A 25837-nucleotide genomic window follows, 5' to 3' on the forward strand; every position below is an offset into this window, starting at 1 on the left:
AGCATATTTCTCCATGCTACGTCCCTTCATAAACTACGTTTTCGCCCCACACCGGATTTTACTTTAAACCTCTGTATCTTGGAAGCGCGTAAAGAAATAAAAAAAAATCAATCTTATTTTAGATCGGGTCTTAGGAATATACCCTAAAATTACGGCATTTGCTGTTCATAGTCGTCTCTGGGTCCAAGGCTCGGTTTTGGTACACAAAACCGATGCTTTTCGGGTTTTCCCACGAACCACCATTGAACAAAAAGGCGCCTCCGTAAGCCCCTAAGCTGCAGGAAGTCTGTAATATTCAGAATATGACCCAATACTGTAGGATAGTTACAGTAAGGTGTTCTTCTTTTGGAGATGTTCAGATGTGTGTGAAATCTTATGGGACTTAGCTGCTAAGGTCATCAGTCCCTAAGCTTACATACAACTTAACCTAAATTACCCTAAGGACAAATACAGACATGCCCGAGGGAGGACTCGAACCTCCGCCGGGACCAGCCGCACAGTCCATGACTGCAGCGCCTGAGACCGCTCGGCTAATCACACGCGGCTTTTCTTTTGGGTATGCAAATTGTCCCTAGACCAAGGGCTACCTAAAGCACTTGACCCTACCTTTCTATCACCACTAGCAAACGAGATATTAACAACGGAAAAATCACGGTTTTTATACGCGGCGTTTGCAACATATTAGTTAGAAAATGTTATCGCATATACCCGTTACTGGGCCAGAGAAAAGCATAGGTGGCTTAGCCATGTCGATCGTCAAAGAAAGTGGCGCATTAGTGAGTGATGTGGAATCCCTGGAGCTGAAAGCATGGGTCCATACTACTTCACAGACACTCTAAGTGAGACGTATCGAGTTTTTATCAGCAGAAATTCACTTGTTCTTCTTCAGAACGTTAAGTGCCGTAGAGGAGCCAGCACAATGGTCATAAAACGCATTTTGCGCGAGGCGTTGTGCTGCCACCGTAGCTCAGAGATCAGCGAGTCGGGCTACAATACGAAGACACTGGTTGGATTCCCCGTACTGCGAGGGAGTTATCCTCGGTGGGAGCTCTAGAACTGGGTGCACTGAGCCGCGTGATGCCAGCTGAGGAGCTACTGGGGTAACATTTAGCGGCTCCAAGGTCAAGAAAGCGGGAGAGTGGTGTGCTAAGCCCATCCCCCTGCATACAAGATCACGCCATTGGCAGACGATGACATGGTGGTCGGTCGGTCCCGATTTGCCCGTCTGTGTCGGAGCAAGGCAGCTTTCCTTTGGTTTGATTGATTTACATTGATTTTTACATAATTGGTTTAAAAACATCAGTAGCAGATAAAAAATATAATATTCGTTTGAAAAATTGTAGTTTGTTATTGTAAATCATGAAAAATGATTAAGAACACTTCATTCATAGCTCCACAGAGAAAGAAGAACCTTTAAGTTTACTTAAGTAAATAAATATTTTTTTTCACCTTGCATCAAAAATATGGTGCGTAGTTATGTGTATACACAGTACTGCGGCTCCTCCTAGTGATAGTGTCTGCGGTGTGCTAATGGGAGTTATCTGTTTCAGCTCAGTTGCACTGCTTGGATGCAACAAGTAGCCAAAATTATTGATAAAATTTGCCGTATTTCCATACAATGCTTGTGTCATTCCACTGCACTGTATCAAAGGAGGATATACTTAAACTCATTGTGTCCGGGAATGACATGTGGCTATTTTCCTGTTGTCTTTCACGGTATCGTGAAGCCGAATTAAGGGAACACCAGCGACCGAGTGAAGAGGTGCGAAGAACGACCCTGGTATCGCGGTCGGGGGATCAGCGGTTCAAACACCTGTCGGGTTATCCAGGTTTGGATTTGGTTTCAATAAATCACTCAAGGCAAATACTGAATGGTTCTATTAAAAAAGAAGCAACCGATTTCCTTCATCAGTCAGGCTTGTGCTCTTCTTGACTGACGGGACATTAAACCCTCATCATCCTTCCTTCCTACGTGCGACTTAAATGTCGTGTCAGTGATTCCTTTGCCTTTATTTGAACACAAACTCTAGTTACTATGTTCGTACAAGTCAAGAGTTCTACACACCACAAAATCATTTGGCTGGTTGCAGCTACTGAAAGGATGAACACCTAGCAATACTGCAAGTCCTTGTAATGCTACGGGTAGTTCAGCCCGTGAAACACACCAAACATAGTCGAACTACGCAACGTAGTTCGTGTACAGAATAACAGCCGGTGCGTGCCTGGTAAGCATGCAGGAATGAGTACGAGGCTGAGCTATTGTCTCTGCGCGGGCAGGTTTTCCCGCTCCTGACACCACGCTACACCACGTGACATGACTTGGAGAAGGTGGGCGTGTCTACGACTCGTTGCTATGTACCCGCTGCCCTCTGCGAGTATATAGTACAACAAGCTATGGGAACACTGACTGAGTCGCTGGCTACAGCACTAAATCCCAAATTACGTGATGTATTGCACCACTTATTTGTTAATGAAACGTGTATCGGCAAACTCAAATGAGTTCCAGCGCTGCTACAGTTTTAGGGCACTCTTGGTATGATACCGAGACTTTTTTTTGTTAGATTCTTAGTAATTTGGAACTAATGACTTGGGATGTCACATGGTGATTCCGAGTCCAGTAGCCAGATCGCAGACAATACCTTAAAGCCTTTTATGTAGGAGTTTTGCGTCTAATTAGCATTGTCTCGCGTTGATAATCTCGTATGCATTTATAAACTGGTCGTGGAATTCACGTTAGAAGTTGGCATTAGAATGGAGTATAATCGATCAGTTAGTGTGTGTGTGTGTTTGTTTGACTCCGTCCGAACAGGCCTTGGAAGGTCCAATAGTACGGACCGGCCGCCGTGTCACTCTCAGCCCACAGGCGTCACTGGATGCGGATATGGAGGGGTATGTGGTCAGCACACCGCTCTCCCGGCCGTATGTCAGTTTAGAGACCGGAGACGTTATTTATTAGTTAAGTAGCTCCTCAGTTTGCATCACAAGGGTCGAGTGCACCCCGCTTGCCAACAGCGCTCGGCAGACCGGATGGTCACCCATCCAAGTGCTAGCCCAGTCCAACAGCGCTTAACTTCGGTAATCTGACGGGAACCGGTGTTACCACTGCGGCAAGCCCGTTGGCCTGTGTCTGTTTATTTTTCATATGAATGAACTTTATACTTCAAATTATTTAGCAAATTAAGTAAAGGCAGCCCTGAAAGTCTGAACTGGCTGAATTAGTCGACCTCAATATGTATTATTACACCTGGGAATGAGGGTGATTCGGTCTGATTACTGTGAGTCGTCACGTAATCGGGGTTGATAGTATATGCACAACTGACCTGCAAACATCGACAGTGATGCGTTTTCCTTAGTCACAGCTGTATTTACGAACTTCCACCATGCTGGAGTAGATGTGGGATAGCAGCTTCTGTTGATGAACACAACGAAAAACCAGCCAAATTTGCAAATTTTACTTTTTTTTTTATTCATTCGATGACTAGTTTGTAGCGCTGTAACTGTTCGTTGTAAATTCTTGACATGGTTTTCACATCTTCGGAAATACAATTTTTGATTGTGTTACGATGATCTGAAAATGGGTCTCGGCCCAAAACTAGTAATCGAGTGTATAAAAAAAGTAAAATTTGCAACTGTGGACAGATTTTTCGTTGTACCGCTGTATCTGTTAACCGTAACGCCATTGCGTGTTTTCCATAACGACCAAGTGCAAGCCGGCCGGAATGGCCGAGCAGTTCTAGGCGCTACAGTCTGGCACCGCGCGACCGCTACGGTCGCAGGTTCGAATCCTGCCTCGGGCATGGATGTGTGTGATGTCCTTAGGTTAGTTAGGTTTAAGTAGTTCTAAGTTCTGGGGGACTGATGACCTCAGCTGTTTAGTCCCATAGTGCTCAGAGCCATTTGAACCATTTTGAGCCAAGCGTAATAATATCTTGGATGAGTAGTATTGGTGCACTCAGAGGCTAATAAAAGAAAATAAAAAAAGCCAAAAATGATAAACTCCTACTCAAATAATTTCATCAGCATATGAGTGTAAGACAGTCATCATAAGAGTAGTTTGCCAGTGAGGTGTTCCTTTATTGCCCTAGTCTTAATTAGATTGAGTAGCGAAATCTGCACATTATGGAAAACACCTTTAGTCTCGAAACCCTTCGTATCAGCGGTTCTGGAAATAGGAACAGGCCACTTTCCTGAACGAAGGCAGATTCGCGAGATATCGCAAAACAGTTAGTGCTGAATTTGTGAACTGAAAGTATCGACAGTATCTTTAAGTACTACGTAGTTCCCGACACTGTCTGATGCGAATTACTTGTAGCATCATTTCGGCAGCCGGTGGCCGGAACTTCCGGCAGATGACGGCGTTGCCGCGTGTTCCTTTTGTAGAAGACGCCCAGCGGAAGTGAAAGCTGAGGCATCTGCTCACGCTGGCCTCTACTGATTAATCACGCCTGCAGCCACGAGCCATTTCGATGAAGGAAGAGTACAACATTTCTTGCTAAGTGTTCATGTTTGGTACAATCATTTCGTGATCTCATTTGTTCGCAAGAGGTGCAGTGGGAAGGGGTGCGATGGGAAGGGGTGGGTGGGAAAACGAAGGGTGTTTAGCTCCTGTTCCAGAAATAGCTCGCTGATGCAGTAAGATGGATTTGATGTACTTATTACTAGCCTGATTAACACTGTTCTACGGCAGTTTGCGTCGAAGTTGTTTTCTGCCCGCGGAAACATCGCAAAACTGAAAGAACGACAAGTTTGTTTGCCCGGCCATCCCCCGCAGCAGGCACAAAAATACTTGTTTTGCAAATAAAACAGCCTTTTCTTGCTGCAACTTAATTTATTTTTCCCAGACGTGTTTCGCCTTTTTCGTGCTATAAGGAATCATTAGTGGGATATACAACGATACATTTTTGTTATTTTTAGATTATCAAACAGTTTATGTCACGATTGTTTATGTAAATAGGTCTGGAGCTCGCATTGTGAACAGTATGAAAAAATTAGGAATACAAAATTGTGCTCATGTGTCGGTAATAAAGTGGTAGTGCTATATCCAAACCAGATGAGAGGAAACGCAGATCACAGAAAACCGTAAATAATTACTTATATATATAGAAATCGCGACGTGAGCTGTTTGATAATCTAAAAATAACAAAACTGTATCGTTATACATACTACTGATGATACCTTTGAGCAAGAAAAAGGCGAAACGCGTCTGTGAAAAATAAATTAAGTTGCAGCAAGGAAAGGCGGTTTTATTTACAAAACAAGTATAGCTACGACATTTCTTACAATTTCAGCATTTAGTGAAATCCAAGCAAACTTTACAGAAGACGCTACGTTTCTGTACAAAGTTTCGTAGGAACGTTTTTTGCGACTAATTTTCTTTATTTGGTTATATTTTTGTAACTGATCACAGCAGATAAATTTTTCATTATGAAACTTCCTCGCAGATTAAAACTGTGTGCCGGACCGAGACTCGAAGTCGGGACCTTTGCCTTTCGCGGGCAAGCGCTCTACCATCCGAGCTACCCAAGCACGACTCACGACGCGTCCTCACAGCTTCAATTCTGCCAGTACGTCGTCTCCTACCTTCCAAACTTCACAGAAGTAATCTGCCAGGAAGTTTCATATCAGCGCACACTCCGCTGATGGTGAAAACCTCATTCTGGAAATTTTTCATTGTGTTCGGCAGTACCTGGTGACAAGTCTTCCTCACAAACTCACATGGCCAAATCAGTGAAACAGGTCGAGAGTAAGAGAGAGATATTATACTGCTGTACCTAAGACGAGAGTTCCAGTGACAAAATTTACTGAATTATCAGAATTTAAAGTTTTAATATCTACATTGACGCAGCAATCTTACATATACACTGATGAGGCAAAACGTTATGACCATCTGCTTAATAGCTTGTTTGTACGTCTTTGTAACGAAATACATCACTGATTCTGTGTATCAGTGATTCGACAGTTTGTTGATAGGTTTGTGGACGTATGTAGCTTTAGATGACTGCTCACTAGTCGTGTAATTCGCGCAAATAATGAGCTGCTGATTTGCGTACGAGGTGATGGCGCCCGATGGCAACACAGATGGGTTCCATAGAATTTACATTAGCGGCTTTGATCGCCGGAACATCAACGTGTGTTCTCTATAATGCTTCTCAAACCACTGTAGCATAGCTCTGGCTCCGAGACAAGGACAATTATATTGCTGAAAGATGACATCGCTGTCAGGGAAGACATTAAGCATGAAGGAATGCAATGGTTCGCAGCTATCATTGTGTCTTCGATTACTATCAGAGGTCCCATGCAAGCGCAGGAGAGTGTCTCCCATACAATAATACTGCTCCCACCAGCTCTTTTTTAGTTGTTTGAGACTTTTCCTCCGAGTGAGAGATTCGAGATGAATGTAAGTAAGTGGCCAGTGCCCAACTGTACTCTCAGTAGAATAGACCTGGGATTTCATCTGTACCTGTCGACTAGTTTCCATTACTTTCAGATACTTTTCAGCGCCAAGGACGCCTGTTTCTACTTCCTTCACATGGGAGTTCGTGCGGTGACCAAACAATGCTAGGTCTGTACAATTTTCCATAATGATTTTTTAAATGCGAAATTTACAACTTCATGTTCCCATTTACTGGCTTCTATCGGCAAAAACAGACTCGTTGACAATCGATTGAATAGAAGTCTCGATCCTCTTAGAGGTTTTACGCAGGCTTAGAATTTTCTAGAGTTTTCAAATGGCTCTGAGCACTATGGGACTTAACTTCTGAGGTCATCAGTCCCCTAGAACTTAGAACTACTTAAACCTAACTAACCTAAGGACATCACACACATCCATGCCCGAGGCAGGATTCGAAACTGCGACCGTAACGGTCGCGCGGTTCCACACTGTAGCGCCTAGAACCGCTCGGCCACCCCGGCCGGCTTCTAGAGTTTTCGGCAAGACTTTTGTTAACATATGAGGTTTTCGTTAACGCGAAAGTTGGTGTATGCTGCACCACACGATCTTTCTACAGATGCTAACTTTTGCCAATTGACATTCCCTCATTATTTTTTGAATCAAGAGTGCAACAATCATTGTTTTTCAGCATTTACCTAATTTTTTATTAAAGTACAGCTTGTCTTTTTCGCCCTTACTCCACTTACTCGGCACGTACTTCTCCAAACCCAATTTACGATCAGTATAAACTTCGCTCAAAATTTCTCTACGTCCGTTATGCTGCAACTAAATTCATTGTTTAAGCTGCATGCTTATCGCTCTGTCCAGCATACAAACTCTCCTAATCTCCTTGACGGATTTATTGACTCTAGCAACCATCGTAGCTATGATGACATCGTTATCGCTAATTCGTGTATCTCTTATTGACAATGTAGATAAAACTGCGTGTGGGTCGTCGAACTACGCTCGGTTTGAATAACTTGAGGACCAAAGTAACTTTATTATGATGTGTCACTGCCAAGTAACAAAGCTCGTTGAAACAGCATTCGACAGTGCTGGACGCATTCTCATATTGCAAGAGGTGGAAAAAAGTAATGCAATCAGGAACACTGTCGAACACGATGGTTTTGGTGGTTCAGGTGTTGGAGTGTGGAGAGGCAGAATGTTGCATGAGCGTATTCGCCTGCAAATCTTCGAACGCGGTACGCTCAGAGGTCAGCGTACTATGACGCTGTCCTGACTTCATTTTTATGGATGAGAATGCCGGCCGCAACGAACTGTGAAGGTAGAACAGCTTTTGGAACGAGAGGATATTCGAAGAGTGGACTGGCCTGCCGCTAACCCCGACTTAAAGATTTCATCTAGCACGCATGGGACGCGTTGGGGAGACGTATTGCAGTAAGTCCAAATGCGCCAAGGACCACCCAGCAGTTGGCAACTACGCTGGTGGAGCTTTAAAGCGCCCTACCAGAAGAACTTCCGAACCTTGTGGCGAGCACAGGAGCAGGTTGCAGAGCAGGCGCTGCTGGTCGTGGTGCTCATACACCCTATTGAGGACCATGTTCCGCCTTTTGTAATGTCCAGAGACTATTAGAAGTAGCAGTGACTTCACTGTAGATATTGTCTTTGAATAAAAGTTTCACTTCTATTCGTTTCATGAGGTATCCTACTCTGTAGCAGATTTTTCTGTCCATGATCCAAGTTTTATCGAGCTATACTTGGCAGTGAATCGCGAGGTTAGCCGAGAGCGCTAATACGCTGCTTCCTGGACTCGGGTAGGCGCTCCGGCCCCGAATCGAATCCGCCCGGCGCATTAACGACTTGGGCCGGTGTGCCGGCCAGCCTGGATGTGGTTTTTAGGCGGCTTTCCACATCCCACTAGGTGAATATTGGGCTGGTCCCCATATCCCTCCTCAGTCACGTGACTCGCAGACATCTGAAACACGTTCCCACTATTTCATGGTTTACACTAGACGCAGGTAGCTGAGGTACACTGATCCCATCCTGGGGGTACAGGGTGGCGGCATGAAGGGCATCCGGTCACTCCTTTAAATTAAGCATGCCAAATCCGTTGTAGCTACGCTGACCCTGCGAAACTGCGACACAAAGGCACAAACAAAAGAAGAAGAAAGTTCACTCGGCAGTAACGTATCATGCGAAAGGTTCTTCCGTCTGTAAGTTCAGCACTCCAGCGTAATTGGCCAAGATAGATGTCCCAGTCTGTCGTTGGTACATTGATCTCCACGTTCATTTACCAGAAGACTGAGCCTTGTGACTTCGAAAGGGGTAGCTGTCAATTCGCTGTCGTAAGGAACGTCGTTCCTGAACGGTTTGAAATTATGCGACGCTCGTGATTGTGCGACACTACTGGAAATGTCTTGGAGGTGAAGCTCTGAAGAAGATGGTGGTAGCGCGTGGCGGGAGAGAGTGCAGCCCAGAGTCAGACGCCGGTGTGGACTGTTGCTGGCGTGTCGAGGGGCTCAGCGAAGTGGCGGTCAGGCGTGGCGGCGGCGCGTGAGCCATTCGCCGCGGCGTGGCTGCTCCGAGTGGCGCCTCGCAGCCCAGACACGCCCCGCCAACGCTGGCGAGATAATCAACGCAACACAGTGCTCTCGCAGTGGCTGCCTGCAGCACTTCCGTTCTGCTCTGTAGTCACACCGGCTACACTTTTTAGCACGGAAACGCACGTACAAGTCAGACATCTCGAATGGTTCGTGTACAAAATCCTCTAGGTATTGGAGTCAGGTCATATCTGAATTAAAACTCGAACTTTCCAATAAATTCACTATACTTTTTGTCAGGTGGTCTCTGACTGCCGGGACCGACCAGTGTCTCCTATTCGGGGTGTATCATCAAAAACATCCATCCTGTTCATTTTGTGAACAGTTCAAGATATAGAAACGAGGTTTAGGGAATATGATAGAACATAGAGGGGCACATACTTTAGTCGTGTTTGACCCATTGCAACGGGATATTCTCCTCTAGCATTACTTCTCCTCAACAGTAGTTGTCGATACGAGTAATATTTTTCGAATTTTGGACAGGCCAGTATTACCTCAGTTGATTTTCTGAAAACTTTCAGATAATTTTATACACAGTATGTTATCTTTCAACCTAAAATTTACGAAAACGAATTACTTCATAAAATATTTTAGTTTCAGTGTTGTAATCTATAAGTTCTAATTCTGAATGTATAGTTTAAAATAATTTTTTTAGAAACATTTGAAATCACGAATTATTTGCCCACTTAAAAATGGTTCACATAGCTCTGAGCATTATGGAACTTAACATATGAGGTCATCAGTCCCCTAGAACTTAGAACTACTTAAACCTAACTAACCTAAGGACATTACACACATCCATGCCCGAGGCAGGATTCGAACCTGCGACCGTAGCGGCCGCGAGGTTCCGGACTGAAGCGCCTAGAAGCGCTCGGCCACAGCGGCCGGCTGCATACTTAAAATTTATATTATTAATTACGCAATCCTGTACTGTTTACTAGGTTTATATCTGGATTCATTTATGAAATAATAATCGGAATTAATAATGTAGCGAAAACTAGTAAGAATTCATTTGTTAAGAAAAATTGTAAGCCCTTTGGAATATTATTATTTCCGCAGAGTATGAGAGTCGTAAGCTTGCCTCTGATGTGATCGGACGTATTTTCGTGTTGTGGCTTTGTTAACGTGAAAAATCAAAATACCACATGATACACTAAAATGTGAGAAAATCAGTGGAAAACCCATTTACGTAAAAAATTCTGCAACAACTATCTTCAAATTCACTCAGTTCAAATCAGCCATGAGCACCTGATGTGAGATTTTCATCTTCAAGAATCAGACCTCCAGACAAGAAGAACTGGAGCCATCCCAACACGACAGGCTAAGTAAACATGGAAGTTTATTGTAATCTTCGCTCCTCTCAAATCTTCATAAAAGACTCTGATTATTAACTACTAGGACTGGGCATTGTTTAATGTGGGCAATAGATGTGAGAAGGAAAGGAGGGGATATATTAAACCCTGTAACTCTTGTATCAACCAAGATATTGAAGCAAGTTGGCCTTTTTAACCACTCTGTTGTGTGTCTGTGCATTCGATACAAATCTTGCAAATAGTTTTAAACTAACTTCCTCATGAACTAGAGGTTTCGAATTTAAAAGATAGTTTTAAACTGGATGAAAATGCAGTTAACTCACTTTCTTGTCGGTCTGTTCGATAGTGCTGGGCGCGAAAAAGTTAAGTAACACCCGAAACCTCATTTACCCTGCAGGGCCACCGTGCTTTGTGGACAGTATTGGAATGTGTTGCACGCGGTATGCGGGCAGACGGTCGTCGCTGGGCAGAGAGGGTTGAGGGGGCGGGGGAAGAGCGAAATGGTATCGCTTTCCTGTCTGTCTGTCGAATCTCTCTCATTTTTATCATCACGGCCTTCTTGTGAGATATACGTAGGACGAAGGGATGTATTAGTTGAGTTACGAGGAGAGGAACTGAAATAAATCAGAAATTTACCACATTCTCTTATAACCTCATCAAAATGTTTGAAATCGATTGAAAAATTTCACATACACTCGACTAAAATTACTGAAATAACTGTTAGAATAAAAATTAAATTTTGATATACCACGTTTTAAAATTAGATTAAAAAGTGTAAAATATTTTTACCGCCATACAGATTCCTAATTTTGTGGTTGAGAATTTTTAATCTATATGAAAATACTTGTAACATTTGAAACGACGAACGTGTCGTACAAGGAATCATAGTTGTTGCTTTATCTGCTGCATGCGCAACAAACCTATCGTGAAGTACACGAGCCGGCGGCGGTGGCCGAGCGGTTCTAGACGCTACAGTCCGGAACCACGCGGGCTGCTACGGTCGCAGGTTCGAATCCTGCCTCGGGCATGGATGTGTGTGATGTCCTTAGGTTAGTTAGGTTTACGTAGTTCTCAGATGCTAAGTCCCATAGTGCTTAGAGCCATTTGAACCATTTGAAGTACACGAAATTAATACTGGCTGAACGGTAGGCAAAACTATTAATAAAAATTCTTAACTGTAACACAACCACAGTCCCCCCCCCCCTTCTTCCTCTGTACAATAAGAGTACCCTATTTCTTAAAGTACCTACTTATGAATGACAAATAAACACCGCATTTATAAATGCCTATACAGGGGCAAAAAATCGTAAATAGGCACAGATTGTTACTGTTCAACACCCACATTTGAAGACTTCCATGCAGATTTCGTAACTCATTATATTTAATATTTACAGACTGTAGTCATAAATCCGAGCCTACGCTTCTATAGCGCTGTAATGTTACATTTACATTTTTCTGTCATACGAAAAGAGCACCAAAGGCCTTTCCGCAGTGGTAACACCGGTTCCCGTCAGATCGCCGCAGTTAAGCGCTGTCGGGCTGGGCTAGCACTTGTATGGCTGACCGTCCGGTCTGCCGAGCGCTGTTGGTAATAAGCGGGGTGCACTCAGCCCTTGTGACGCAAACTGGGGAGCTACTTGATTTAGAAGTAGTGGCTCCGGCCTCGTAAACTGACATACAACCGCGAGAGCGGTATGCTGATCACGTGCCCCTCCATATCCGCATCCAGTGACGCATGCGGTCTGAGGATGACACGATGGCCGGTCGGTACCGCTGGTCCTTCCAAGGCCTGTTCGGACGGAGATTTTTATATGAAAAGAGCAGTCTAAATATGTCTGTGAATAGTAACTACTGTTCGGTACACTTCATACAAGCAATATCAGATATCTTATAAGAAATATTGTAAAAAGCTGCTTGTATATGTTAACCACGCACAAGGTAAACATTCCTGAATCCTGAGAGTTGGGGAAAACGTGGTGGACGATTCAGCCCATCGTACAGGAGCTGTAGCCACGGCCGTGACGTCAGCGGCGTTCTATTTCCCTCAGCGGCGTACTTCGCTGGACACCTCTTGGCTCCTCACACGTTTACCTAGGCGACGGGTGGAGACAGCTGCCTGTAGGCTTCGACTCGCTGCCCTCTAACAGGAGTCGGATGGCAGTTGGCGCTGAGGCACCTCAGTGGTGGTGGCCGCAGCTGGTTGACGGGGCTGTGGCACCATGTCCCACGAGGAACTTAGTGCTGAGGAGGGCAGACGTAGCCTGGTCTCTGACTCACGGCTGCTGCTGGTGAAGCCCACTCCTCTCGCCGCTCGGCGGGGCCCTTGCCCACATGGTGGTGCTGCTGTAGTGCCTTCTTCCTCACAACCCAAGGCGCACCCGAGGCGCATTTGTTTCGCTAAAACTTGGTTCTAGTCACATCGCCCACAACAATAGTCTTACTCTCGTGTGATGACAGCCACCAGCTTTCTAGAGACCTTAAAGTTGTGGGCTGCATTTTTCCGTTGACTGCAGCTAGCCTCATCTCGCAATGCCCTACGTGTTTTTTATCCTGACCTACATTCCGCCACATTTGCGGCTACTAGCCTGTGGCTGGTTATAGAATGTTTCGCAGCTGTTCGTTTACTACCTCTCTCTATTTCATCCAAAAGAGGGTAGAATGTTACAATAGATTTGTGCCCTTGAGTCTCTCAATAGTCTCTCTTTGCTCCATTAGTACTGGATTTCAGTATTTAGTAATAGTCACAGTGGCAATACCATCATGCTTCGTAAGGTCACTTTAAACGTTCTTCTGTGACCTGGGTGGGATCCCAGAGTACTCCCAGGATAGTCTAAGGCAGAACTCTGAATGCGTCGCCGCCCGGAGTGGCCGCGTGGTTTGAGGCGCCATGTCACGGATTGCGCGTCCCCTACCTCCGGAGGGTCGAGTCCTCCCTCGGGCATGGGTGTGTATGTGTTGTTCTTACCATAATTTAGTTTAAGTAGTGTGTAAGTCTAGGGACCGATGACCACAGCAGTTTAGCCCCTTAGGAATTCACACACATTTGAACATTTTTCTGAATGCGGCGTTTGAGAAGACGCGTGGACCTATCACAGACAGTTATTGCAGGCAGTGAGACGGTGCGAATTCGAAGTCATCTGCGTATTTAGCGCCACCTGGTTGCATATTGTGAGCTCTTTATAGCTGCGGCTCGCAGCAGCCGGCTAAATTCGTCTTCTGCGGAGATGTGAGCGGTGCGGGACGCGCAGAGTGCGGTCGACGAAGACGCCGTCGGTTCCGCAAATTTCAACAGCCTTACCTTTCAATTTTAGCTGATTTCTAGGATGCTCCGGCGAAAAGTTCCAATGTTAACATTTACAAGCGCCATAACACTAATACGTATTCACACGACCTTTCGAATGGCATTAAAAAGTATTTCGTTTCATTAATAAAGTACTTGCTTCACTATCTCCGTTGAAATAAGACTCATGTGGATTAAATAAACAATAAAATTATGCCCCGCTGCACACTATCAAATGGTGAAAAACTTGTCTCGGTGTTTTGAAGAGTTGGCGAGATTCAAGTGGCGCAAATTTTAAGTAATGGTGTGGCTTACTGTTGGTCTACGCCCACAGGAGAGACAGGCCGTGGAGTGTACGTCACAGCACTTGACACTGCGGCTCTTACGAGTGCCAGCAGCCGTCTCCGGCGGGGAGCCAGTGCGCGTTTCAGACGAGTTTAATAATTCTTGACTGCTTGTTTAAATGCGTGTAAACAGTCGATGCACATGACAAATTTAAGGCCTCTAGTTGGTATCTTTCCAATTATGTATTTATTTGCCGTGGGCCCTTCACGGAGCCGAGCGTTCCCGAGATGTGGCGGACGAGCCGAGTAATGTGACGTCACAAGTTCGTTGCAGAGCACGTATATCTCGTTTGCCTCGCTATTGGTCGAGTGACGTCACGCGAAGCGGGTTCGCATGTACAAAGGCGGCAAATAGACAGATATATCACACAAAACAAAACACTTCACTTTCTATGGATACAGTGCATTTCGTTTGCACTCCAACAAGTTTTTGACGAACATCGTCTCCAGCTATTATTTCCATAAACTAAGATTGCTGCTAATAATGACTCATATGATCTAATAAATTACAAGATTCTAGCCTTGAAAAGGGATACGCCGATATATGCATGTCCCTGCAAAAGCAAATGTAGTTGCAATTTTACGATGTCTCCCCGCTCATGAAATGCAACATATCCCTATGACTCATTACTTGTGTCTTAAGACAATTAAAAGCTGTCGAGAAATAACACCACATTCTCCGCTCTTCAGGACACCAAGAAGCCATCTTCCGACTTCCGAAAGGGTTCACGACCCACTCCACACCTTAGCGAGCACAAGATGGCTCCACTCAAAATACAGGATAGTCAGACACGGCCTGAAAAGCTTGTAAGGGTGTTGCAGAACAGGTTGTTCTGAGAAATAATTATTCGATAAATTGCTTCGTTTCCGAGTAAATTGGCACAGAAGTTAGCCAATCAGGACCATACGTGTGCAAATTCAGATACAATTTAGTGTCAGTTGTTCTCATAGCGTAGATGATACCACACAAGACAGTTCAGCCTGTGGTTCGAAATCGATCCTTACTACCGTCCCATGTCCCATTTTTTCATCGCTCTTATGTTCGGTTTTAGCAAACCAAAAAAGAACTCGTTTGGCGACAGCCTCTCTGACGGGCCGCTTGAATTTGAGTCCGCAGAGTCGTGGTTGGCTAACTTCTATGCTTATGCTAATTAATCCTGAAACGGTGCAATGCGCCGCATTTTTTTCTAAGCAATTATTTTTCAGCGCAGCCTACCCTGCAACACCCTTACAATCTTTTCAGAGCGTTTCTGACCACCCTGTATATGATTAAGATGCATGCTTTGAAAGCTCCACATTTTTATCAAACGTCACGCGTATTGAACGCCAAGAGTGTTTTATACTAGGATGATACCGAAAAATTTCCTGCACTACAACTCTTACTCTGTCTTCAAAAAAGTCATTACTCCGTAACTGCCAAACCAGATCAGACACTTCCAGCATTTTGGCTGTACCTCTGCATAATACTAAATCTTTCTGTGTCCCCTGCTCCATCTCAGCCATACATCTATGGAACAAATTACACTGGAACAAATTACACTCCAACATCCGTATTATCCAAAACAACTCTGCGTTCAAGAGGAAATTAAAGCTTTATCTGTGATAATGGGTGTAGCTTCTCTCTCGGTGCATCCCTGCAGTTTTATTTTCGTCCGCCGACCGCGGTGGCCGTGCGGTTCTAGGCGCTGCAGTCCCGAACCGCGGGACTGCTACGGTCGCAGGTTCGAATCCTGCCTCGGGCATGGATGTGTGTGATGTCCTTACGTTAGTTAGGTTTAAGTAGTTCTAAGTTCTAGGGGACTGACGACCTAAGATGTTAAGTCCCCTAGTGCTCAGAGCACTTTGAACCATTTTTATTTTCGTGCAGCAGAGAATCAACATCTCAGACACTGTAAATTGTCTGTGTTTTTCTTCTTGTGTTTTCTTCCTTCCCACCAGTTAAGTTTGTGTCCACATTGACTCCCCATTACTGTCGCCACACGTTCTCTTAGATGTCAGTATTCGCATACTACAAGGACGTAATGAGGAAACTGTCCAGTTTTAATAAGACTGACATTTCTAAAATTACACATATTCACTTCTACACAGATTATTATTATTATTATTATTATACAGGGTGTGTGTTTTAACTCGAGACGGTTAAATATCTCGATAACGACGCATCATAATAAAAAATTGTTCTAGTTGAAGAGTTAGTATAGGAGACATCAGTCTGTGATATAACAAAATGAATAAATAAATAAAAATAAAAATTCTGTGATGTGCTTAAGAAAGAGGAAATGTTGGACAATCTAAGATAATCACGAAAAATAAATATGCCGACATAATGAATACGTTTGAGGTGGAAGTCGGGCTGCGGCAACAGACGGTGCCGGAGAATGACTGTGGAGATTTCTGTTCTCCGTATCTAAGTCAAGGAGCGTTCCGTTGGAAAGGTAAGAAAAACACGGCGGTTGTCAGCATTAACACGCTCCTCCTGGTGTGGCCGAAACCAGCACGAGAGCCGTTTCTCGGCGCTGCTGTAGCGTCGGTTACCGGCCAGCTGCAGTCATTCTTCAGTTACAGACCAACGGGCGGTGGCTCATGGAGAGCAAATGAAGCAGTAAAAAGTCGAGGCGTGTATCCTCAGAGTCGGCTGTTCACTTTGAATACCTTTATAAAAACCCTTCTGTTTCCAGAACAGTTATTCCAGTCAAAAATGGTTCAAATGGCTCTGAGCACTAGGGGACTTAACATCTGAGATCATCAGTCCCCTAGAACTTAGAACTACTTAAGTCTAACTAACTTAAGGACATCACACACATCCATGCCCGAGGCAGGATTCGAACCTGCGACCGTAGTGGTCGCGCGGTTCCAGACTGAAAAGCCTAGAACCGCTCGGCCACAACGGCCGGCTTTTCCAGTCAACATAAATAAAACTATTTGGCGGATGACAACAGAAGGCGGCAAAATACAGTAATTAAATGGATTTAAATACCTAATACAACGGACAGAAACTGGTGTGACAAAAAAGAGCAGCAATGGGAGCACGTTGTTGTTGTTGTGGTCTTCAGTCCTGAGACAGGTTTGATGCAGCTCTCCATGCTACTCTATCCTATGCAAGCTTCTTCATCTCCCAGTACCTACTGCAACCTACATCCTTCTGAATCTGCTTAGTGTATTCATCTCTTGGTCTCCCCCTACGATTTTTACCCTCCACGCTGCCCTCCAATACTAAATTGGTGATCCCTTGATGCCTCAGAACATGTCCTACCAACCGATCCCTTCTTCTGGTCAAGTTGTGCCACAAACTTCTCTTCTCCCCAATCCTATTCAATACTTCCTCATTAGTTATGTGATCTACCCATCTAATCTTCAGCATTCTTCTGTAGCACCACATTTCAAAAGCTTCTATTCTCTTCTTGTCCAAACTATTTACCGTCCATGTCTCACTTCCATACATGGCTAAACTCCATACAAATACTTTCAGAAATGACTTCCTGACACTTAAATCTATACTCGATGTTAACAAATTTCTCTTCTTCAGAAACGCTTTCCTTGCCATTGCCAGTCTACATTTTATATCCTCTCTACTTCGACCATCATCAGTTATTTTGCTCCCCAAATAGCAAAACTCCTTTACTACTTTAAGTGTCTCATTTCCTAATCTAATTCCCTCAGCATCACCCGACTTAATCCGACTACATTCCACTATCCTCGTTTTGCTTTTGTTGATGTTCATCTTATATCCTCCCTTCAAGACACCATCCATTCCGTTCAACTGCTCTTCCAAGTCCTTTGCTGTCTCTGACAGAATTACAATGTCATCGGTGAACCTCAAAGTTTTTATTTCTTCTCCATGGATTTTAATACCTACTCCAAATTTTTCTTTTGTTTCCTTTACTGCTTGCTCAATATACAGATTGAATAACATCGGGGAGAGGCTACAACCCTGTCTTACTCCCTTCCCAACCACTGCTTCCCTTTCATGTCCCTCGACTCTTATAACTGCCATCTGGTTTCTGTACAAAGTGTAAATAGTCTTTCGCTCCTTGTATTTTACCCCTGCCACCTTTAGAATATGAAAGAGTATTACAGTCAAAATGGGAGCACGTATGAACAAAATTACTTTAATATTAAAAAGGAAAAAACTTCCTAATGTTTTGCAAACGTATATCGTACAGTCACGAATCGGCGTTCGGCTTCCAGGCCATCTTCAGGTGACAAGATGAAATTAGCATATAAACAAAATATGAGCATCTGCAGTAAGAAGAAACTTTCAATCAACGCGAAATTGAGACACTACTAGATATGATCCACCCTGAAACCTTATAAGCAGCAGAAAGCCTGAGCCTCGTAAGAACATAATTACTTTAGAGACTAGAACTTGTGGAACGAAAGATTTTCGGGATGATATCGAGGCCTCCAAAAACTGGAGACTTTCAGTATAGAAGATGACCAAACTAAGAACTGCGTGGACGGTAAGAGAGAACCTTGGACAACTTCAGGAAGAGAAGGACCGTGTTCTTCTGACGCTCTCTGAGAATGGACTAAGGGTGATCGAGACATAAGATACTATACTTTCTTGTAAATAAGAGTACCAAAGTTCGCTGGATCCAAGAGGTACAAAGCAATCAGAAATAAATTAAAATACGCTAGTTTCTTTCTCAGCTAACAATAGGGTGATTCTGAAATAAACATTTCATGCTCTCATAGGTTTCCAGGGGAGATTTAGACTCGGCAAAAAAGTGTGGTGGACAGAAGAGCGAAGTAAGTTACGAAGTATGAAAATAAAAGACTACTAGACAAGAATGAAGACCAGAAGAAACTAAACTAATCTGAATCAACGGGATGCTCAAGTAGCTAAAACTAAAAGAATAAGAAGACGACGAAGAAGAAGAAGACGTATCACTCATTTATTTGTTCATTAACCAGCATGATTATCATTTTCATGAAGGATCACGCATTGTATTAAGTTCTGATAGAAATTCAAGGTCATCGTGACAATTATTTCACGGGGGTCCAACACCTCTCTGTGCAGAATCAAACCATGAAAGCAAATAAATAGTATTATCAAAATCATAAACCTCAAACAAAACAAACAATGATGGTAAACTAGCACTAGAGTATAAAAAATTAAATATACACCAGCCTGAAAACGCTCACGTTAAATACCTCAACGCAAAGATGAAAGCAATGTAGGAACCAGTCCTGCTGCCCCCAACAGTCGGTCTTGTCTTCCAAAGTAAAGCCTTTTTTTACAGGTCTCTTGTTTTCCATTTTTAAGACACACTCGTACCATTTGCACTTGTGTTCTGTCTTTTCATATATACAAAATACTTTAGTTCGTATCTCATCTCTTCATTTCTTATTTCCTCTCTACATCCAGTCACTGTTTTTAATTATTCCGTTTTCTCGGTTTCAATAGTTTTATTCTCGATTCTCAGTTCAATTACAATAAAACAGGATACGTCATCCCTTCTTAAAATTTTACTTGTGTTGCTTTTACTTTGTTGTCAATCTTTCTTTTTATAATGCTACACATCAGCTGAAATTCATTCAACTTTTCTCCGTTTTCATCTTAGAAAGCTGATGATGTTGGTGATTAAATTTGCGAAACTGTTCGGTTGTGTTAGCGTCCACTGAATTCTTTCAATGGATATGATATTTTTCCGTAAATATCATTATCGGTTGGTTGACTTTGTCTCGGTTTTGGTTTAAAACTGACTTGAAGAATTGATCAGTGCAAACTGTGGGCTGGCGTCGTTGCCTTCAAGGAGGACCTCGTAACCAGAATAAGAATGTTTGAAACAGCGAGGCAATTCTAAAATATTTTGTATTACCCGCAGTTAAACAGTTATTTATTAAAAATTTTCTGTCCACCTTCACTGCCCACCATTCTCAGTCTATCTCTTCTCCCCCCCCCCCCCCCAATTCTCTTACAATCTCCTCCTGTCGCTTCTTTCATCCATATCCTGCTCCCTCTCTCTGTACATCTCCACTGATCACCGTCTCTGTACACCTGCTCCTTCCCACTTTCTCTGTTCATCTATCCATCTCCCTCTCCTCCTCTCCCTGTTCATCACCTCTTCACCCCTCCTCCTGCCTATCTCCTCCTCTTCTCTCTCTCTTTCCATCTCTTCCTCCCCCTCTCTGCCTGCCCAACTCCTCCTCCCCCGTCCCTCTTCACTTCATCATCACCAGCCTACAATATAGTGGTAATTATTTCCTGACGATTAAAGTTGTTGTCTATAGAGATTAGCACTGTAACGTTTCAAGAGTGTGTGTATGTGTATGTGTGTGTATGTATGTATATGTGTGTATGTGTGCGTGTGTCAGGCTACTGAAAAGACGTCACTGATGATAATTTAGCCCGAGGAAGAGTGACCCTCAGACGGTAGGCTCCCGTGTGGCATCTGTGATTTTGAAAAACAAGTGTTGTGATACAGTACAGGCGCGAGGCTATTTTGCCCGCGTGAGCCCCGTGCTGTTATAATACTATTAGCAAAGGAACAGATTAGTAGCAAAGGAACAGACATGGCAATATTTGTTAACTGGAAGAAAGTCCTATCGGAGTCCAGTATCTATGTGAAAGTAGCCGTTTGAATCTCGCACTTCTAGTTTCTTACCCAGAGAATTTTTTACCTGAGATTTTGAGTTTATTGTAAGGAACCTGGTGGGCTTATAGCGAGACTCTTCCCGCTGTATGATTTCCGGAACAATGGCAGACTTCTTAAGTTTATTATGAATAAATTCAAGAATCTACATGTTTTCTTCCAAGGGTGTGTGAACTGTGACCTTGTCCTCAGTGTCAAGACGTGATTGTCGATCGCTCTGTTAATCACTCTGTTACTTAAATTTTTTTATATGAATATAGGGAGTTTTCCGAGTGTGCTTATAAAGGTTTCCTCTACCCACTTTCGCGTAATTATGACAGAAACAGGAATGGCGTATGTCGCACTTCGCCTGGACCAGCAAGACGACGGCAATGAACTGTTCAAGTGAAGATTTTGAACGCTGCGAAGGTAGACAGATGACAGATGGAACCTTCGTGACGGCCCTGAGATCTAACACCAATGTCTACCTCTCGGCGGTTGTGCCCTAGCCTATTCGAGCACGGCTGACTACTTACCGCGACCGTTAATTTTATCCTGCGTAGTCGACGAACACTAGAGAAGTGCCCTGCAATTCCACTCTCAAAAATGCTTTACATCTTATTTCGAAACATTCTAATACCATGCGCCCAATAAAAAGTGTGAGCTTAATGGATGGTTGAATGTATAGATAGTTAGAGGGGTACAGACAAATTTATTCATGTCCTTCTCTAACACTAAAACTGCACCGCCCCTTATGACTTCGATGTCGATGGGATGTTGTATTCTAACTGTTCTCCGTTTTATTTTTGTAGTTATAGATTGACAAGAGCAAACTGAACTTGTCACCATGTTCGAGGCGTCGCGATCCTACAATCAACAAGAAACTTACTATCGTCTGTTCTTCTGCTAGAACAAAGCGATTTATTAATTAGTTTTTAGTGCAACTACATTTATCTGGTTGGTCTGGAGGCCAGACATGGACGCTTGAGAGGGACAGTAGACCGGGGGGGGGGGGGAGGGGGGGCAAAAGAAATGAGACAGAGAAACACCTTCTGGTTTATGACGTGATTCAAATTGTTTCCGTGCATATGTTCGGGCATAGTCCTCCTCCGGAAGCGCGGGACACCTCCTCCACTTGCTTTATGACTACCGCAACGCTCTTCCTATATTTCCCAAACTGTAATTGAGTTTCTTGTACGAGGCTGCGTGCGAGAGTTACGACAGTCAGTAAAAGCTTCGCTTCTGTTGCGGGAACGACATATTACTCCTCATTTTCACACACCTACTCTCGTATCGTCCGTAGGTGCAACTCGATCCTGAGATCCATGTTTCCACTTGGCGCTTCTGTTAGCGGGGATAGTGGTACTTACAACGATTCTACAACCCGTAACTCGTGATTTAACGGTGTGTTAGCTCATTTTCCCTGCTGGTCATTCCGTCACAGTATTATACTTTTTCCCACTAGGTGTACACTTAGGTAATAAAAGCCATGGGATAGCTGTATGCACACATACAGATGGCGGTAGCATCGCGCACACAGAGTACAAAGGGCAGAACACCGGCGGAGCTGTCATTTGTACTCAGCTGATTCATGTCAGAAGATTTCCGACGCGGTTATGATCGCTCAGTGGGAATTAACGAATGGTTCAAATGGCTCTGAGCACTATGGGACTTAACTTCTAAGGTCATCAGTCCCATAGAACATAGAACTACTTAAACTTAACCAACCTAAGGACATCACACACATCCATGCCCGAGGCAGGGTTCGAACCTGCGACCGTAGCGGGGAATTAACAGACTCTGAATGTGGAATGATAGTTGGAGCTAGATGCATGGGACCTTCCACTTCGGAAATCATTAGGAAATTCAATATTCCAAGATCCTCAGTGTCAAGAGAGAGCAGAGAATACCAAATTTCATACATTACCTCTCACCACGTACAACGCAGTGGCCGACGGCCCTCCCTTAAACACCCGAGAACAGCGGTGCTTGAGAAGAGTTGTCAGTGCTAACAGACAAGCAACACTGCCTGCAGTCACTGCAGAGCAAAAATGTTGGACGTGCGACGAAAGTATCTGTTAGCGCAATGCGGCGAAATTTGATGTTAATGGGCTATGTCAGCAGACGAACAACACGGGAGCCTTTGCTAACAGCACAACATTCCTGGGCTCATGGCCATTTCGGATGGAGCCTAAACGACTGGGAGAACGTGGACTGGTCAGATGAGTCAGCTCTTAAGAGCTGATGGTATGCTTCGAGTTTGGCGCAGATCACAAGAAGCCAAGGACCTAAGTTGTCCGCAGGGCACTGGGTCTCCATAATAGTGTGGTCTTTGTTTACATGGAATGAACTGGAAGCTCTGATCCACCAGAACTGATAACTGACTGGAAATCGTCATGTTCGGTTAGTTTGAAACCATTTGCATCTATTCAGGAACTTCATGTCCCCGAACAACAATATACTTATTATGGATGATAATGGTCCATGTCACCGGTCCACTATTGTTCACGATTGGTTTGAAGAACATTCTGGGAAATTTGAGCGAATTGTTTGGCCAATCAGATCGCCCAACATGAACCAAAAATGGTTCAAATGACTCTAAGCACTATGGGACTTGACATCTGAGGTCATCAGTCCCCTAGACTTAGAACTACTTAAACCTAAGGACATCCAACACATCCGTGCCCGAGCCAGGATTCGAACCTGCAGCTGTAGCAGCAGCGCGGTTCCGGACTGAAGCTCCTAGAACCGCTCGGCCATAGCGGCTGGCCCGACATGAATCCCATCGAATATTTACGTTACATAATTGAGAGGAGTGTTCGTGCACAAATTCCTACAGCCGCAACACTTCTGTAGTTATGGGAGGCTATGGAGGCAGCACCGCTCAGCATATCTGTACGGCACTTCCAAAGACTTGTTGAGTCCATGCCACATCCAGTTGCTACACTACGTCGTGAGAAAGGAGATATTTCATGATTGTTGTCACCTCACTGTATGCCGTATTTTATTCTCAGCCAATCAGGTTCATATTGCGGCAGGGCCGGTACAAAGAGAGGCGGTGGACCCATCTGCCGAGGAAACGCCGATGAACGGGCCTGCGACTGCTGGAGGCCGGGAGGAAATCGTTCGTTTCGGCAACAATTACGACCCGGAGAAATATTTTGTCAGCGCCATTGTGTGCAGTCCTGCCGCGCCGCGGACGCGTGATAATTTCGAGCGCCTGCGCGCCGCGATTTATCGCTGTCAGACGCGCGGGCAGCTGATAACGAATGCGGGCGATGCAGAGGGCGGGTGAGAAATGCGCGCGTCAGAGACAAACACAATGGGGCAGGCCCGGCCGGGCAGCCCCGCGGTCCGCGAGTAAACAGCGGAGGCAGGCGCTGGCTCTGAGGCCCGGCCGCTGCCGGCTCCAGAGGCAGCCAATAATTTACGTGTCAGCTTATCTGGCTGAGTGCTGGGCCGGCCGCCGGACGGCGCGGCTCGTAAAATTAAGAGGGACCGCGTGGGCGCTGCTCCGCCCGGCCGTTACCGCGGGGCACCCGGCGCTACTCCGTCCTGCGCCGACCCCGTCGCTCCCAAGGCGCTCCTCCTACTCCCGCCGCGTCTTGACTCTTCACGTTCTCAAAGTTCTAACCTAATAGCTGCATCTTCCAAATCAACTATCCGTCTAGTACCACTACAAAATTCTTCCACTCTTTTGACTATATCGTTATGTACAGGGTGATCAAAAAGTCAGTATAAATTAGAAAACTGAATAAATCACCGAATAATGTAGATAGGTACAAATTGACACACATGCTTGGAATGACATGGGGTTTTATTAGAATAAAAAAAATACAAAAGTTCAAAAAATGTCTGGCAGATGGCGAGATGAAATTAGAAGAGCAATAATTAGCTTAATAAAGTAAGGCAAAGCAAAGATGATGTTCTTTCAAGGAAATACTCAATATGTCCACCATCATTCCTCAACAATAGCTGTAGTCGAGGATAATGTTGCGAACAGCACTGTAAAGCATGTCCGGAGTTACGGTGAGGCATTGGCGTCGGATGTTGTCTTTCAGCGTCCCTAGAGATGTCGGTCGATCACGATATACTTGCGACTTCAGGTAACCCCAAAGCCAATAATCGCACGGACTGAGGTCTGGGGACCTGGGAGGCCAAGCATGACGAAAGTGGCGCTTGAGCACACGATCATCACCAAACGACGCGCGCAAGAGATCTTTCACGCGTCTAGCAATATGGGGTGGAGCGCTATCCTGCATAAACATCGTACGTTCCAGCAGGTGTTTATCGGCCACTCTGGGGATGATGCGATTCTATAACTTATTGGCGTACCTCTCACCCGTCCAGTAGCAGTTTTGCTATCCAGCGCAATCTGTCGGACATTTTGTGAACTTCGTTTTTTTTTTGTTGTAATAAAACCCCAACTCATTCGAAGCATGTGTCAATTTTTACCTCTCTATCTACATTATTCCGTGGTTTATTAAGTTTTCAAATGTATACTGACTTTTTGATCACCCGGTATATAATTGTAATACCATTAGTTCAAAAAATGGCTCTGAGCACTATGGGACTTAACATCCATGGTCATCAGTCCCCTAGAACTTAGAACTACTTAAACCTAACTAACCTAAGGACAGCACACAACACCCAGCCATCACGAGGCAGAGAAAATCCCTGACCCCGACGGGAATCGAACCCGGGAACCCGGGCGTGGGAAGCGAGAACGCTACCACACGACCGCGAGATGCGGGCAATACCATTAATATTACAGTGAGGTAACAAAGGTAATGGGTGTCGGATCTCCATTTCCCCTGCGTAGTTGAGCAACTCGACGTGCCAACAGGTCGTTGGAAATCCCCTGCAGAAATATTCAGCCAAACTGCCTCTATAGCTGTCCATAACTGTGAGAGTGCTTCCGGTGCATAATTTTGTGCACGAACTGAACGTTCGATAAAGTTAAATATATATTCGATGGGATTCACGTCGGGTGACCTAGTTGGCCATATCAGTCACCCGAAATGTCCAATATGTTCCGCAAACCATTCGTGAACAATTGTGGTCCGATGACATGGCGCAGTGTCATCCACAGAAATTCCATCGATGTTTGGGAACATGAAGTTCATGAATGGCTGCAGATGATTTCCAAGTAGGCGAAGACAACCAGGACGCAGTGTATTACATGCTAAAACAGCCCACACCATTACGGGGCCACCACCAGCTTGCACGGTGCCTTGTTGAGAACTTGGATCCTTGGCTTCGTGGAGACTGCGCCGCACTCGAAACCTACCATCAACTCCTACCAGCTGAAATCGGGGCTCATCTGATCATGCC

General features: G+C 44.6%; 1 protein-coding gene and 1 pseudogene across 1 annotated transcript in view; both read right to left on the reverse strand.

Annotated features, from left to right (window-relative positions):
* LOC126176788 (uncharacterized) overlaps positions 1-25837 on the reverse strand; it is a 142934-nt gene that overhangs the window by 75079 nt on the left and 42018 nt on the right. The gene's annotated exons all lie outside the window — the stretch shown is intronic.
* On the reverse strand, positions 3004-3121 carry LOC126177378 (5S ribosomal RNA; annotated as a pseudogene).

Source organism: Schistocerca cancellata, chromosome 3 (assembly GCF_023864275.1).
Source record: "Schistocerca cancellata isolate TAMUIC-IGC-003103 chromosome 3, iqSchCanc2.1, whole genome shotgun sequence".
NCBI lineage: Eukaryota > Metazoa > Arthropoda > Insecta > Orthoptera > Acrididae > Schistocerca > Schistocerca cancellata.